We start from the raw sequence: 16,806 nt of genomic DNA, 5'->3' as shown, positions 1-16,806 counted from the left end.
ACCCAGAGGAGATCTGTTGTGAGATCTGCTTTTATCAAGACCACAAATACGGAGGATAGGTTGGAGAGAGTGAGAATAGAGGCAAAGAAAGAGAGGCTACTGCAGAGATCCCAGCAAGAAGTAAAGACCACGTGAAAAGGAAACTGACAGAGTTTCAGCAAGGGAGAGGGATCTTGGAAATTATGAAAGTTCTTTCCCAGATTATGTGATGGTAGGAGGGAGTAGACAGAAAGTCAGAGAGGGGTACTTCCAATGATCTCCCAATGTGTTACACAGACCCATTGGGTAGATGATGAAGCTGTTCACTCAGAGAGAGGATGGAGGGGAGAAAAAGATAAGTTCAATTTAGAATATGTTAGAATTTGGAAACTCTACAGAATATCCAAGCATAGATTACCAGTAAAGAATACAGGTACACTGGCTGTAGAGATCTTAGAAAGCCATCCAAAATATTCTATGTGCCTATGTAATTCTTAAAATAACATCACTAACTATTTTACATCTGTCTCTAAATACATGGTTCCACTGGGCCTTTAGTTTTCCTTTCATAATTCTTTTGAGGACTGGGAGATTGTATAAAGCAAACATTTGCTTTGTAAATTAAAACTTTTTGCTCTGAGTATAGTATTTTCTCCCTAACGCTAGTACTTAAAATTTATAGGCCATTTGAAATATTTACATAAACCAGATGCTTGAAGTTACCAGTTATTCTTTCAAATTCTAGCTTGTGTTTTCATAGGAAGCAAAATTTTGAGTTAACACGAGATCATCTATGGAAAACATTTTTTTTTCTTAATCTCAATGCAGCCCAGTCTCTTTACAGAACTGTAGGTTCTGACAGAATGTTGTAAAGGAAGTTGGGGGGGGGGGAATGGAGATTTCAGCTATAGCTGGTTAAAAATAGACCTTACTTTTCTTTTGAAGGGAGGCAGTAAGATCTTTTGTTACATTTTGTTAATTATGTACTGACTGCTTGGTGACTAATCTTGATAAGTGACAGGCAGAGGGAAAAAAAGAAAAAAACAACTAATTGACTTCACCCAATTCAGTTCTTGTCTCTGGAAAGCAAGACCACACTCGAAGACATCATATCCCCAAGACTTATTTTTACATTAGCCCCCTATCCTGTGCCAGCTCAATAATGTAGGCGTGCACACAGAAATTGCAAAATGAAATGAGAAGGGGGAAGAAGCCTTGCATTTGATGTGTCAGGGGCTTAGTATTGATTGCCTTGTTTAGTACCAGAGAAAGGGACTTTTGAGAAGTACTTGTTATTCTCATTTCACAGATGAAGCAATCCATGTTTCCAAGAATCAGGTTAACTTCCCAAGCTCATACTCCTGTTAAGAATGGAGCCAGAGAGGCGCCTGGGCAGCTCAGTTGGTTGAGCCTCTGACTCTTAATTTCTGCTCAGGTCATGATCCCAGGGGCTTGGGATAGAGCCTCGTGTTGGGCTCCTTACTGGGTGTGGAGCTTGGGGTTCTCGCTCTCTCCCCCTCTGGCCCTCTCCCTTGCTCACGTGCTCTCTCTCTCTCTCAAATAAAAAATAGGGGCTCCTGGGTGGCTCAGTTGGTTAAGTGTCTGGCTTTGGCTCGGGTCACGATCTTATGGTTCATGGGTTCGAGTCCCGCCTTGGGCTCTGCACCGGAGCCTGCTTGGGATTCTGTCTCCCTCTCTCTATCTGCCTCTCCCTGACTTGTGCACTCTCTCTCTCTCAAAATAAGTAAATAAACCTTTCAAAAAAATAAGCAAATTCTTCATATCTTGGAGTGGTTGATTCTAACAAATGTAAGAAATAATCAGACACAACTTGGGCTAAGAGACAGAGGTCAACCATGCTACGTTGTTGCCAAAAGAGTGACTTTGCCAGCTGGTCGATGGTCCTGGCTCTGTTCTGCCATTATTTACTAGACAGAGTCTCTGACTAATACCCTGTGATATGATCACTGTCATCAGGCCATCTGGGGACACAACAGAATACACATAAAATATCTGCTGAATCTATATTGGGCAGGCCTTTCTCTTAAACACATACGTTTAAGAATGTTTGTGTTTTTTTTTCCCCCCTCTACCACCACAATGTGTTTTTATTTTTATTACAACCAGATGGGGCACTGCATTACATACCAAGAGCAAGTGCACAGATCTAAGGTTTCGCTTAACAGTATAATTCCTACGATAATAGAACATTAGAACTAGAAAGGTTTTAATTCAACTGGCTAATTTTACAGGTGATAAAACTGAGGATCAGGGAAAAACGGAGAAGCAAAATGTGTTCAGTAAATACCCGATAAATACCAGGAGCTATGCATTTTTATTTCATTCAAAATCATAAGCCTTATGAGTTAGATATGATTGCCCCCAGTTTACAGGAAATTAAAGTTTAGGGGATTACACAACCAGGAAGAGGTAAAGCCTTGATCCCAACATGAATCTTTCTAACTCAGCTTTCCCCTACGACATCCTGCCTTTCTGGAAAGAGGTGACTTATTTAAAATCAGACATCTAGCTGGTACAAGTGCAGAAACTAGAACCTAGTCCCCTACTGCCTAGACCGATGTCCTTATCCCTACATCTCGTTACTGTACGCAGGGATCAAATGGGATTAAAGCCCATGGTATTCGCCTCTAAGGTCACTTCGCAAGTGACCAACCCCAGCTGTTTGCCACACAAAGATGTATCCAAGTTAATGTGACCCTTTTGTACATTGAACATGAATTCGAAATATTAGAACCTTCAGATTTCGAATTATGTCATTAATCACAGCCACGGTTTGAAAACTGACCACATAGCAAATACAGAATTAAAATAAATAAGGCATAACATTACCTGTGCTCTCAAGCAAGATTGGAAAAGTGACTTGTGTAGCTGAACCAGGCGTGTTCAACATTTAAGTAATAGAAAGCTATTTCGGTTTATGCCCAACTCAGTTCAACATACAAAGCCTGAAACACATTTTCCTTTTCTGCATCTAGCATGATTTAGCACCCAGCCCCCAGCCGCTCTGCACAGTATCTACTTTAAGAAGCTGAGAAGAAAGGAAGCAATGAACATTTGTTGCCCGCCTCCCATTTGTCAGGCTGCGTGTTAGGTGTTTTACATTTATTATATAATGTTTTATCCTCCCAAGGCCCAGTGAGAGAGTTTATTTTATCTCTAGTTTACATACAAGGAAACTGAAGCTTGGAGAGCTCACTAACTTTTTTCAAAGATCTAATAAGCATTAAGCTTGGGAATGATGCCAACGTTTAATTGCACAGTGACAGGCTTACTTGGAGCTGTCCAATAATAATAGTTCTGAAATAATAAATGTTTATTGGGAATTTTCTTTGCCAAAGACTATACACATTGCATATTTGAATCCTCATAGCAATCCTAAGACCCAGGTATACATAAAGTCCATCTTATAGATGCACAAGGGGTAAGTGATTTGCATGAAATCAGACAGCTCTTAAGCACAAACTCAGGAAGGTTAACCTCAAACCCTGTGCTGTTAATTTCATAGTTCATATTTATTTACTTCATATTGTCTGCAAGGAAGTGAATATCCACATTATTGTGTTTATAATAAAGAGAACACGACAAAATACCATAGGTGGACCGTGGTAAAGAAAGGAGATATTACATTCTCATAGTGTTGTCATCGGTGATGGGAATAGAACGATTCCAGCCACAGAGGCCGGGCAGAGTTTAGACAGGCAAAGATCCCCCAGCCATCCAAAGGCTTGACCAGGGCTTCCAAGGCGACTCACACAGAAGCCTCAGTCCTCGCCACACGACCCTCTCCCGGGGCTTCTTGAGACCCTACATGACATTGCAGCTGGCTTCTTTCAGAGCAAGAGACCCCCAAATAAAGCAAGGTAGAAGCCACAATGTATCTTCAGACCTGGCTTTGGAAGCGATTCACCATCGCTTCTAGCATATTCTAGTGGTCACAGAGACCAAACCTGATTGAATATGGGAGGGAACGACCCCTGGGTATGAATACCAGAAGTTGGGCGTCCCGGTGGGCCATCTTGGAGGCTGGCTACCACAACACGCACAACTTTTTGTGGGAGCAGAAAAATGTCAAGAGAAGTCAAAAACATGGCTCCTATACTTGGACAGATTTTGCTAATACCTCTCAAAGCCTCAAGTGGTTGTAAAATTAGCTACAGTTTTGCAAAAGCCAAAACGTGGTCCCTCTGGAGAAGCAGCCACTGTGCCAGTGTTAAGGTAGCTATTAAATCACCTTACGTCCATCTTTGTCCAGGTATTAATTCAAGGAGAGCTAGATCATAAAGCCCTAAAAGAAAAGTCAGGACAAAGTCAATGTTAGACCCATATCATTATAGGAACCAGTGCTGGCCTGAATGCCCAGGCATGGAACCATTTCTTTCGAGGCCACCACCTTTGGAGCCTAACAGCACAAGCTGTGGAAAATTCTATAGTTCTAGTCACATACACTAGGAGGGGAATGGTGTATCCCCAAAGTCGTGCCGCCTGATAGAACTGAATTCGGGCCAGTAAACATTATGGGGCTAGAAAGCTGGGCAGCGATTATAAAAACAAGGCGGCCACGCCCTCACCTTTCTGGCCCCACAAAATTAGCCAGAAAGAATAAAGAGGCTTCATATCGGAACTCTGTGGAGCGGACGGCTGATTTAATGGCAAAGTGAAGCAGAGAGAGCTAAGATGTATCGATAACAGTTCCACAGACTCTTGGTTTTCTAGCAAAGTATGCATATTTATAGAAAAGAACAAATGTCTCAGCAGCTACTTACTAAATCTAGTTATAATAAAAAGCCCCAAAGTCTTTTCGGTGTATTTTTGTCGAACCCTATTTAAGGTCTATGTTAACCAATGCAACCTTGGGGGGTTGATATTTCAGTTAGTTGCTTTGATCCTCATCAGTTACGTTTCGTATTTTCCACATGAGTGATTTTGAATAACATCACTGCAATCGGTGGGTGATATCATGCGCATTTTAATTGTGAGGTGTGAAAGTTCTTATATTTTTAACCCCTATGAAATACGCAAAATAGTGACATATATACTTCATCTCTACAGCCCAGATTCTTAATCTGCTTGACTCCTCTAGCAATCAATTTTTTCTTATTTTTTGAATGTTTATTTATTTATTGTTGGGGGGGGGCAGGGGCAGAGAGAGAGGGAGAGGGAGAATCCCCCAGCAGGCACTGTCAGCACAGAGCCGGGCACGGGTCTCGATTTCACAAACTGTGAGATCGTGACCTGAGTCGACATCAAGAGTCAGACGCTTAACTGACTGAGCCACCCAGGCGCCCCAATTTTAAATTTTTGAACAAAAATTCAAAGACCTCTAGCTTAAATATAGGACAGATTACCCTTAAGATCAATACCGTATTTATCCACAGCCTGTGAGAACAACTGACAATGACAATTTTTCAGAAAGGTTGGAAGTAAGGATGGGGCATCATCTCTAGTCCTTGGAAACTCTCTTAAATAATAAGAAATAGACATGCTTTTACTAGCATGATTGATTGTTCTATCCAGAGAGGAATGTAAAAGTGTGTATTTAGAGAGAGGAATAGAGACAGAGACAAGAGAGGAAGGGAAAGAGAATATATACATGCAAGTGTGTGTGTGCATTTGATTTTGTGTGTGTATATATATATGCAAAAATATTTTTTTCTAAACCATCCTAGCCCTTTATTCCTAATACTTAACTGTTCATTTCCTAAGGATAAGAATAGGATAGCCTGTTCTATAACCACGGCATAGCTGTCAACTGGAATCAATTGAACATTTATACTAAATATATATTTTCTAAAGTTTTTATTCAAATTCCAGTTAGTTAACATACAATGTAACATTAGTTTCAGGTGTATAATATAGTGATTCAACACTTCCATACAGTACCTGGTGCTCATCTCAGCAAGTACACTCTTTAATGTCTATTTGTTTTTTGAGAGAGAGAGAGAGAGGGAGGGAGGGAGACAGCAAGTGGGGGAGGGACAAAGAGAGAAGGAGACAGAGGATTCGAAGCAGGCTCTGCACTGACAGCAGAGAGCCCCATGCTGGTCTCGAACCCGCAAACCACAAGACCATGACCTGAGCCAAAAGCAGACGCTTAACTGACTAAGCCACCCAGGCACCCCTCAGCAAATACACGCTTTAATCCCCGTCACCTACTTTTTAACCCATCCCCCCACCCATCTCCCCTCTGGTAACCATCAGTTTGTTCTCTATAGCTAAGAGTCTCTTTCTTGGTTTGCCTTTCTTTCTTGCCCTCCCCCTTTGCTCATTTGTTTTGTTTCTTAAATTTACATATAAGTGAAATCATATGGTATTTGTCTTTCTCTGACTGACTTATTCCACTTAGCGTTATACACTCTAGCCCCATCCATGTCATTGCAAATGGCAAGATTTCATTCCTTTTTATGGCTGAATAACATTCTGTTGTATATTGTACAGATTCCAGTCTAGGGTCAGATATCTTTCACCTCCTTTTATCTGGAAGTTTTCAAAGCCTTAATTTGCCTTTTAGAACACCAGTATTTTTTAAAAATACAGTTTCCCCGTCCCCTTTTTAGTAAACGCTTCCTACTTTTGAGGTTTCTGATACATCCTCATTGTTCTACTCAGGTGATGCATTCTAGGCGGGAACACTCCAAGGGTAATTGTATGTTCTCCACTCAGTGTCTATTTATATACACCACATCTTCCTTATCCACTCATTAGTCGATGGACACTTGGGCTGTTTCCATAATTTGGCTATTGTAGATAATGCTGCTATAAACATTGGGATACATGTGTTCCTTTGAATTAGTATTTTTGCATTCTTTGGGTAAATACCTAGTAGCGCAATTGCTGGATCATAGGGTAGCATATTTTTAGCTTTTTAGGAACCTCCATACTGCTTTCCAGAGTGGCTGCACCAGTTTGTGTTTTCACCACCAGTGCGCGAGGGTTCCCTTTTCTCTGCATCCTCGTCCGCCCCTGTTGTTTCTTGTGTTGGTTTTAGACAACAAAATATCCCCCTAGACTTAGCATTTTGACAGGTGTGAGGTCGAGGCAATATCTCATTGTTTTGATTTGTATTTCCCTGATGATCGGTGATGTTGAGCATCTTTTCATGTGTCTGTTGGCCATGTGTGTGTCTTCTTGGAAAAATATTTCTTTATGTTTTAATTGGATTATTCACTTTTTGGGTGGTGAGTTTCATAAATTGTTTATATATTTTGGATACTAACCTTTATCAGACATGTCATTTGCAAATATCTTCTCCCAGCCTGTAGGTTGCCTTTTCGTTTTGTCAATTGTTTCCTTCACTGTGCAAAAGATTTTTATTTTGATGAAGTCCCAGTAGTTGGGTTTTGCTTTTGTTTCCCTTGCCTCAGGAGACAAATCTAGAAAGAAGCTGCTATGGCCGATGTCAAAGAGGTTACTACTGCTTGTGTTCTCCTCTAGGATTTTGATGGATACAGGTCTCACATTTCAATCTTTTTTTTTTCTTCACATTCAGATCTTTAATCCATTTTGATTTTGTTTTTGTGTAGACTGTAAGAAAGTGATCCAGTTTCATTCTTTGGCATGTGGCTGTCCAGTTTTCCCAACACCTTTTGTTGAAGAGACTATCTTTTCCCCATTGGATAGCCATTCCAGCTTTGTCAAAGATTAATTGACCATATACTTGTGGGTTCTCTTCTGGGTTTTCTATTCTGTTCTATTGATCTGTGTGTCTATTTATGTGCCAGTACCATACTGTTTTGATCACTACAGCTTTGTAATGTAACTTGAAGTCTAGAATTGTGATGCCGCTGGCTTTGCTTTTCTTGTTCAAGGTTGCTTTGGCTATTTGGGGTATTTTACAGTTCCATACAAATTTTAGGATTGTTCTGGCTCTGTGAAAAATGCTGTTGGTATTTTGATAGGGATTACACTGAATGAAGAGATCGCTTTGGGTAGTATAGACATTTTAACGATATTTGTTCTTCCGATCAATGAGCATAGAATGTCTTTCCATTTGTTTGTGTCATCTTCAATTTCTTTTATCAGTGTTTTACAGTTTTCAGAATACAGGTCTTTGACCTCTTTAACATTGATACTGTAACCTGCTCTTTGAATTTCAATTTTCTCAGTTGATCCCAGAATGTCCTTTACAGCACTTTTCCTCTGCAAGACAGGTATAGTCTAGAGTCAGTTCAGTCTAAGATCTAACTCCAGTACAGATTCCAGTCTAGGGTCAGATATCTTTCACCTCCTTTTATCTGGAAGTTTCCAAAGCCTTAATTTGCCTTTTAGAACATCAGTATTTTTAAAAAATACAGTTCCCCCGTCCCCTTTTTAATAAACGCTTCCTACTTTTGAAGTTTCTGATACTTCCTCGTTGTTCTACTCAGGTGATGCATTCTAGGCGGGAACACTCCAAGGGTAATTGTATGTTCTCTACTCAATGTCTATCTGTCTCCCATTGGTGATGGTAACTTTGATTGCCCAGTCAAGGTGGTTTCCCATTTCTCCCTAGGAACTAATTAAGTCTGTGGGGAGAAACTTTCAGATCATGAAAATATCCTGCTCCTCGTCAAAATTTCCACCAAGACTTAGCGTTACCGGTCCTTGCTTGATCTTTATTACAATGGCTGCAAAATGATGATTTTGTAACTTTTCCACTTTTTCCACATTGATGCATTAGCTCTCTGCATTCCACTGGAAGCAAGAGCCCTCCCCTTTCCTGAATTAACTTGTTTGGTTATTTACCCAATTCGTATCAGTTTTATCCACTTACATATTTATTAGTAGGACTCGTGAATACCCGTTATTAACAATGTATCATTCATTAGTGGACTTAATTATTTTTTGTGCTCCAATCATTCCAGATTTGACCGGGGCAACTCCTTTCAGGCTGGCTTCTGTGTTCTTATGACATACCCCTTAATTTGGGGGAATGCTGCCTTGTTTTCGGCATAACAAGAAGCCTACTTTCATCATTCTTTCATTGTTCCTTATCTGCATTTTCAATCTAGCTATTTGTTGTTGTGTTTAATGCAGAACAGAAGGCTGGGAACAGAATACTTAAAGAGATCATGGTTGTAAAAGATAGATATGATGATATCCCAAAACTAAGACTGAGACAGAAAAAAAACCCCTATGGAATTGGGGGGTAGTGGAATGTTGATCTTCACAAAGATGGCCCAAGTCATTAGGAACCTATTTTAATTAATCAGATCAAAATTAATTGTCATAATAGTGTGGTTTTGTAAATATTTGGTACTCAAAGGCAAGGATTATCACATTTATTTGTGTGTATTAATAAGCTGGAAGCATTTTAACTTTCAAAAAGAGCTTGTGCATTTATTTTTAAATTGATAATAGTTGGTGCCAAATAACTACACTACTCCACATTCTATCATATTCTCCGGGATATATTTGTTTATATAATAATGTGTAAGTTTTTTTTCTAAACATATAGTAAATTTTTACTAAAGCAAGCATAATTTTGTAAGCTGAAAGCTTTCAAAGATTTATTTTTACTGGTATATAATATATATAGTGATATGCACAAATATAAAATGTATAATTTGATGAACTTTTACAAAAGTAATTACCTTTTCTAAAAGATATAATCACCACTCAAATCAAGATATAGACTCTTGCCTACATCCCAAAATGTTCCTTTGTGCCCCCTCCAAGAATTATCTTTTTAATTAACCTCCTATTACTGTATATTCGCTTTCTTTCTTTTTTTTTTCAAACTTCACATAAATGGAATACATACGTATTCATACAACATATACTTTTTTAGGTCTGGCTTCTTTTGTTCAACATTATGCCTATGAGATTCATCTATCTTGTTGCTTCTAGTGATAGTCTGTTCTTTCTTCATTCCCATAATGTATGTCATTGTAATGAAGATACTCCACTCAGTTTTGCACATTTTTCTGTTGACGGCCATTTGGGTGTTTTCAGTTTTGGGCCGTTATGAATACATCTGTTATGGACCTGCTTGTTTGGGTCATAGAGTATTTGTGTGCATATTTGAGTATATGTTTATGTATACTGTGTGTGTAAACAGCTTTCCAGAGTGGTTTTACAAGTTCACATTCCCACCAGCTTTCATGAGAGCTCTAATTCTTCCACATCCTCGCCAATTTGGCGTTGGATGACTTTTAAGTTTTACCCAAATTGATGGATGTGTAATGATATCTCATTGAGGTTTCTATTTGAATTTACCTCTAAGTAATGATTCTGAGCATTTTTTCTTATGCTTATTGGCCATTTGGATTTTCTTGTGGGTGAAGGGTCTATTCAAGTCTCTTGTCCATTTTTTTTAAAGATATTGAATTGTCTGTCTTTTCATTCTTGTTTGAGAAGTTCTTTATATATTCTGGTTACTAGTCCTTTGTTGTATATGAAACTGAAAATATCTTCTCCCAGTCTGTGGTGTGCCTTTCCACTCTCCTACTGATGTCTTTTCTTTATTTTTTTAAAGATTTTATTTTTCAGGTAATCTCCACACTCAATGTAGGGTTTGAACTCACAACCCCAAAGTCAGGAGTTGCATGCTCCACCGAGTGAGTCAGCCAGGCACCTCTGTCTTTTCTTTAATTAAGAAGAACGCATGTAGTTTATTTGTGCTAAGCTATTGAATATGTGTGCATACACATGTTTGTAGTATTCTCTTATTATCCTTTTAATAGATATAGGATCTATAATGATTACCCCAGTTTGATTTCTGATAATAGTAATTTGTATCTTCTCTATTTTTATCACTGCTAGGCTTGCTAGAAGTTAATCAATTTTATCAATTTTTTTTGAAGAATGAGCTTTTTGTTTCATTTACTTTTTTATTGTTTTCATGTTTTCAATTTCAGTGACTTATGCTCTTATCTTTATTAGTTCTTTCCTTCTACTCACTTTAGATTTACTTTCCTCTTCTTTTTCTAAGTTCTTAAGGTAGGATTATTGGCTTGAGACTTTTCCTCTTCTCTAATGTAAATATTTAGTGCTCTAAATTCCCCTATCAGCACTGTTTTCGCTGCATATCCCACATCTTTTGGTATGCTGTATTCTTAATTGTATCTTGTGATGAACAAAATTTCTTAATTTTTAAAAAAATTTTTTTAACGTTTATTTATTTTTGAGACAGAGAGAGACAGAGCATGAACGGGGGAGGGGCAGAGAGAGAGGGAGACACAGAACCGGAAGCAGGCTCCAGGCTCTGAGCCATCAGCCCAGAGCCCTACGTGGGGCTCGAACTCACAGTCCCTGAGATCGTGACCTGAGCTGAAGTCGGATGCTTAACCGACTGAGCCACCCAGGCGCCCCCAAAATTTCTTAGTTTTAATAGCGTCAACATGCCTGTTTGTTCTTTTATGGTTAGTGCTTTTCATGTCCTATTTAAAAATCTTTGCTGAAGTCATAAAATATTCTATGATAAAATTTTCTTCTAGAAACTTTGTTGTTTACCTTTCACAGTTAGGTCCATGATCCACTTGAAATTGAATTTGTATGGTGTGAGATAGGGATCAAGGTTTGTTTTCTTCCACCATGTGAATATCCAAGTGTTCAAGCACTATGTATTGAAAAATCCATCTTTACCCTATAATACTGCAGTGGGGCTCTTGTCATAACCAGGCAACTGTTTATCTCTGGGTCCATTTTAAAATTCTCTGTTCTCTTCCATTTGTCTAATTATCTTATTTTGTTTTTGAATTCTATATCTTTATAATAAGTCTTGATATCTTCTACTGCAAATCCTCCACAGCTATTTTCTTTGTCATGATAAGACTAGTCTCATCCCTTTGCATTTTCATATACATTTTAGAATCAGCTTGTCAATGAAAAAAATGGGTTTGAACTGGAATGTCATTGAATCTATAGATCGGTTTGAAGAGACCGATGCTTTTACATAGCGTGTCTTTTAATTCATGAGCATGAGAATGGTTTAGTCATACCATTCCTCATTTATTTGGGTCTTATTAATTTCTTCCAGGAATGTTTTGTCGTTTTTCGTGTAGAGATGCTGCTCATCTTTTGTGAGATTTATTCATAAGCATTTGATGGTTTTGACACTATTGTAAATAGTTCTTTTTAAATTCCATTTTCTGATTTTGCCAGTATGTTGAAACAAAATTGGTGTTTTATACTGCCATTGTATCACTAATGTTGTCAAATGCAGGCATTATTTCTAAGAGCCTGGACTCTTATGGTTTCTATGTACACAATCCCAACATATTCAACTAATCACCAGTTTATTCTTGTTTTCCAATCATTATATCTTTTTAATTTCTTTCCTTTGACTTAACTCACTGCATTGACCAAGACCTCCGGTATTATTGTGAATACAAGTGGTAAGAATGAACTTAGTTAGGAGCCTTTTGAAAATCTAAGTAATGAGTTCTCATCCCCTCAAAATTCAGTAGGTCCAGGTTGGGGGCCTGGAAAATCTACACTGTAACAAGTATTCTAGGTGATATCGATGTAGGGGTGTCCTAGAAACACACTTTGAGTAATATTTTTAAAGCTTCACTCACCTAAAGAGTTTTCTTGATTAGGATGGAATGTTGCTCTTTCGTTCTCCCTTCTCTTCCCACTTTTATCCTCTTCCATGCCAGTGAAGGATACACAAAATACTACTTTTCTGACCACCATATTGTTTCTCTTTTTCTGTTTCTCACGGTGGATACCACACGCACGGAAGGGTCTTCAGTGTTAAAATGTTGGCTGGTTTTAGAAAAGAAAAAGACCCTCATCCTGGGTCAGGAGTCTACTCAAAAAGAAGCAAGCTTTTTAAAAATATATTCAAAAGTTCTTGAGATCACAGTTGAATTCAGTTCTTTCTGAATACACACCCAAACCCCCACATGTGCACACGCAATCAGTCATATGGGTGTTGCCACATGACGGAAACACTATGAGGAAAAAAACCAGATTCTAAAGGATGCACAGGTGTATAAAATAGACTTGAATCATATGAAATCACTTGAGACAAACATGGATACCATGTGGTTTCCTAAATATGATTAGTTGCAAATCAAAGGGACAATGTATTTTCTGAGATCCAGAGGTAAAATATGCCATGGATATTTATGGAAAGGAGATACAAAAATAGCTGCAAATATCATAGAGTATTAGAGCCAGGCAGGGCCTTAAGATCACGTTATCTGACTCTGGTATTTTTCAAGCTGAAGTGACTGAGATCCATTTTGGTAGAGTGAGTGATGTCCAGTGTTGTCTGGTGAGATGCACAGAACCCAGCATCCCGGATCCCCACCACAGTGCTTCTTCCCTTATGTCACTCAGGTAGTTTATGAGAAGAGATCACGTCTGGGGGTGCCTGGGTGGCTCAGTCGGTTGGGCGGCTGACTTCGGCTCAGGTCACGATCTCACAGTCCGTGAGTTCGAGCCCCGCGTAGGGCTCTGGGCTGATGGCTCAGAGCCTGGAGCCTGCTTCCAATTCTGTGTCTCCCTCTCTCTCTGCCCCTCCCCCGTTCATGCTCTGTCTCTCTCTGACTCAAAAATAAATAAAACGTTAAAAAAAATAAAAAAAAAAAGAAGAGATCATGTCTATGAAAGGAATCCCAGAGAAACAAGAAGGGACAAACCCACGAAAGCGAGTCCTCAGACTGGATAAGAGGGAGATCCGTGAAATGGAATTGATTTTGTAAGCGAATTGTACGAAAGATGTGCGAAAAGAGGCGACGTGAACAGAGAATGGGAAAACCTAGACGAGAGAAAGGAGACAGTACACTGGGGAAGTCCAAAACTGGAAGATAAAACTATGCTAAAAGGGATGTCTGGGTGGCTCGGTCGGTTAAGGGTCTGACTTTGGCTCAGGTCATGATCACACTGTTTGTGGGTTTGAGACCATCCTGGGGCTCTGTGCTGACAGCGGGGAGCCTGGAGCCTGCTTCAGATGCTGTGTCTCCTCTCTCTGCCCCTCCCCCACTCACACTCTGTCTCTCACTGCCTCTCAAAAATAAATAAACATTAAAAAAATTTAAAAATATGATAAAATAATTCAAGAACACGTAGGTAGACGTAGTATTTTTGTGTCATTTTTATCAAAAGTAGGTCTAGCGAGAATTATTTCAATCATAAAATGACCATAATAAAATCTTATGAAAGTACACTTAGACTCCTTTAAAGAAAGGTATACCTCAAGTAGTAGCAATGTTAAGCTCTTAATCTCCTAAAATGTCAAAAGAAGAAGATATAGTAATCCAAAGATGTACTTTCTATATTAAGAAACATTAAATGTAAAATCAAAGAAACACAGGGAAAGCTAAGGCTAGGTATTTCTGCAAATGGCTTTATTGTTTTTTTTTTAATATTTAAAAAAATTTTTTTAATGTTTATTATTTTTGAGACAGAGAGAGACAAAGCATGAATGGGGGAGGGGCAGAGAGAGAGGGAGGGAGACAAAGAATTGGAAGCAGGCTCCAGGCTCTGAGCCATCAGCCCAGAGCCCGACGCGGGGCTCGAACTCACGGACTGCGAGATCGTGACCTGAGCTGAAGTTGGACGCCCAACCGACTGAGCCACCCAGGCGCCCCATAATTTTTTAATGTTTATTTGTTTATTTTGAGAGAGAGAGAGAGAGCAGGGAAAGGGCAGAGAGAGAGAGAGAGAGAGAGAGAGAGAGAGAGAGGAAGAGAGAGAATCCCAAGCAGGCTCCATACCCAGGCATGAAGTCCGACACTGGGCGTGATCTCACGACCATGAGATCGTGACTTGAGCCGAAATCAAGAGTCCAACGCTCAACCGACTAAGCCACCCAGGCACCCCAGGTTTTTTTTTTTCAAAGACATGGCTGATGAATGAAAATATAAGAGGGTGGAGAATCCCAAATATTTTGAACAATTAGTGGCACTGCCTTCATTCAAGAGAGGTAGACTTTACACAGTGTTCAGAATTGTTGGCATTTATTTCCTTACGTTTCCACTTCCTTAAGAGCCTGAACCTAAATGTCACAATCATAATATTGGTTTGCAGCCTGTCTAGCCATTGAAAAGCACTCACCTTCATGGTTCATTTGATGAGCCAAATACCCTGGTTGTGTCTCCTGAGAGAGGAAGTATCCATTTTGAATCTATGTTTAACAGAGATAAGCGGGCCATAATAATTAGGCAAATGTCATAGAAAAGTGAATTTTAAATGTGGCTAGTCAACCAAATGTATGTACTTAGCAAATCGATATACTGGTTAAGGGCACAGGATTTAAAAATCGGGCAGACAAGGATTTGATTCCCAAATTCGGCTACTCATCACTCATGTAACAACTCCTTCTTTCTCTTCTCTTCTTCCTCTCTCCCTTTCTTCCTCTCCTCCTTTCTTTTATTAAAAAAAAAAATCTATTTAGCATTTACTATGTCCTATGCCAAAGGCTAGTGGGCCAGTTATCTGACATTCCTGAGGGAGAACATGCGAAGTTTACAGGGAAGAAATTTGTGGTGTGTGGCCCAAGCCAAGACAGAAATGCAGAAATGAGCCAGACTCGCTGGGAGAAATCTGGGCAGACTGGAAAGAACAATGGGAGACAAGTTTGGAAAAATATATTAGAGTCAGGTTGTGAACGGCCTTGAATGCCGGGATGAGCAATTTCAAATTAACATTGCAGATACTTGGAGAATAATCAGAAATTGAGCCATTCAGGAGGAAGCCTGGTACTGAAAGCCAATGGAGGAGACTGCTTCAAAAGAATAGTTTACTACACACTTCAGAGAAGGCAAGACAGAAATGGATTTAACTGTTAGAAGGACACGATGACCTTTAAAATAGCATTGCTTGCGTGGGAGGGGGGATAGGAACCAGCAGTGGGGATGACAGAGGGGGTTGAGGGTGAAGAAATGGAGCCTGTGGGGCAAAAGTTCCACGGGAGGGTGAAGCAGAAGGGGAAGGAAATAGTGTGGTAGGGATTCAGGAAGCAGTGAGGCCAAGGGCAGATGTATTTTTCCCAAGGTGAAGAGTTATTCTCCATGTGGGAAGTCAAAAACCCGTGCGGAGAGACTGAAGATTCTAGAGCGTAAGAGCAGGAGATGAGAGTTCATGAGAGTTCCCACTGACCCCTGAAGTGCAGAGGGAAGTCTTGCAGAGATGGGGCAGCGTTTCTTCCTCTGAGATTGAAGGGTATGACTTGACATTGAGATTTCCTTTGTAGCCAGGAGAGAATCAAGGCAGCATTTATCTGTGTACTCCAGGTGAGCTCTTGCTAGGAAGATGAGTGGCAACATCGGGCCACAAAAAAGACCAAGTGACCGAGGCTGTAGAAAGGCAGACATCAAAGGGTATAGCCCATCAATAGATTCAGCAGGAGCATCAGACCATTTTCAGTCACACTCCAGAAACCTTTCTACTTCCTTCCGTGCTGGGTAACGTGGGAAGTTTGCAGTGCAAACTTTCAAAGAAATGTAGCCTGTCCTTGATCTTTACCTCTCCTTCAAAAACAATGGCACTGGGTTACAGAGACTGTGGGTCCAATGCGAAGGTGACTCTTTGTCCTCTAAGTCACCACACGAAGAGAGTGTTGAAGGTTAAAATGAATAGGTACTTACGTGGACACAAGCACATCCTAGAAGTTAGTGGCTGTCAAAGAGGGTCCCTCAATTCTGGGTGGGTATGCCTGGTCTGCATTCAAAGTCCCAACTCTGAAAACTTTACTGCCAAAGTGCTCCCAAACTTGTACAGACTTTTCGTCTCCCTCCACATCTAGGGTTCAATGGGGCTGGTGAGAAAGCTTCTGAGGATTGCTGACCAGGTTGCATCTTTATTTGAGCTCCGGGTTGGGAAAGGGGGAGCAGAGGGGTGTCCTGGGGGCAGTGCCCTCCTCCATGACCCCCCCCC

At 39.9% G+C, this 16,806-nt stretch overlaps 1 protein-coding gene across 6 annotated transcripts in view; it reads left to right on the top strand.

Annotated features, from left to right (window-relative positions):
- Nucleotides 1-16,806, top strand: part of PHACTR1 (phosphatase and actin regulator 1) — a 572,878-nt gene that overhangs the window by 20,741 nt on the left and 535,331 nt on the right. The gene's annotated exons all lie outside the window — the stretch shown is intronic.

This window comes from Felis catus, chromosome B2, assembly GCF_018350175.1.
Source record: "Felis catus isolate Fca126 chromosome B2, F.catus_Fca126_mat1.0, whole genome shotgun sequence".
NCBI classification, from domain to species: domain Eukaryota; kingdom Metazoa; phylum Chordata; class Mammalia; order Carnivora; family Felidae; genus Felis; species Felis catus.
Note: the sequence above shows the minus strand (reverse complement) of the source record. Positions and strands in the feature narration are given on the sequence as shown.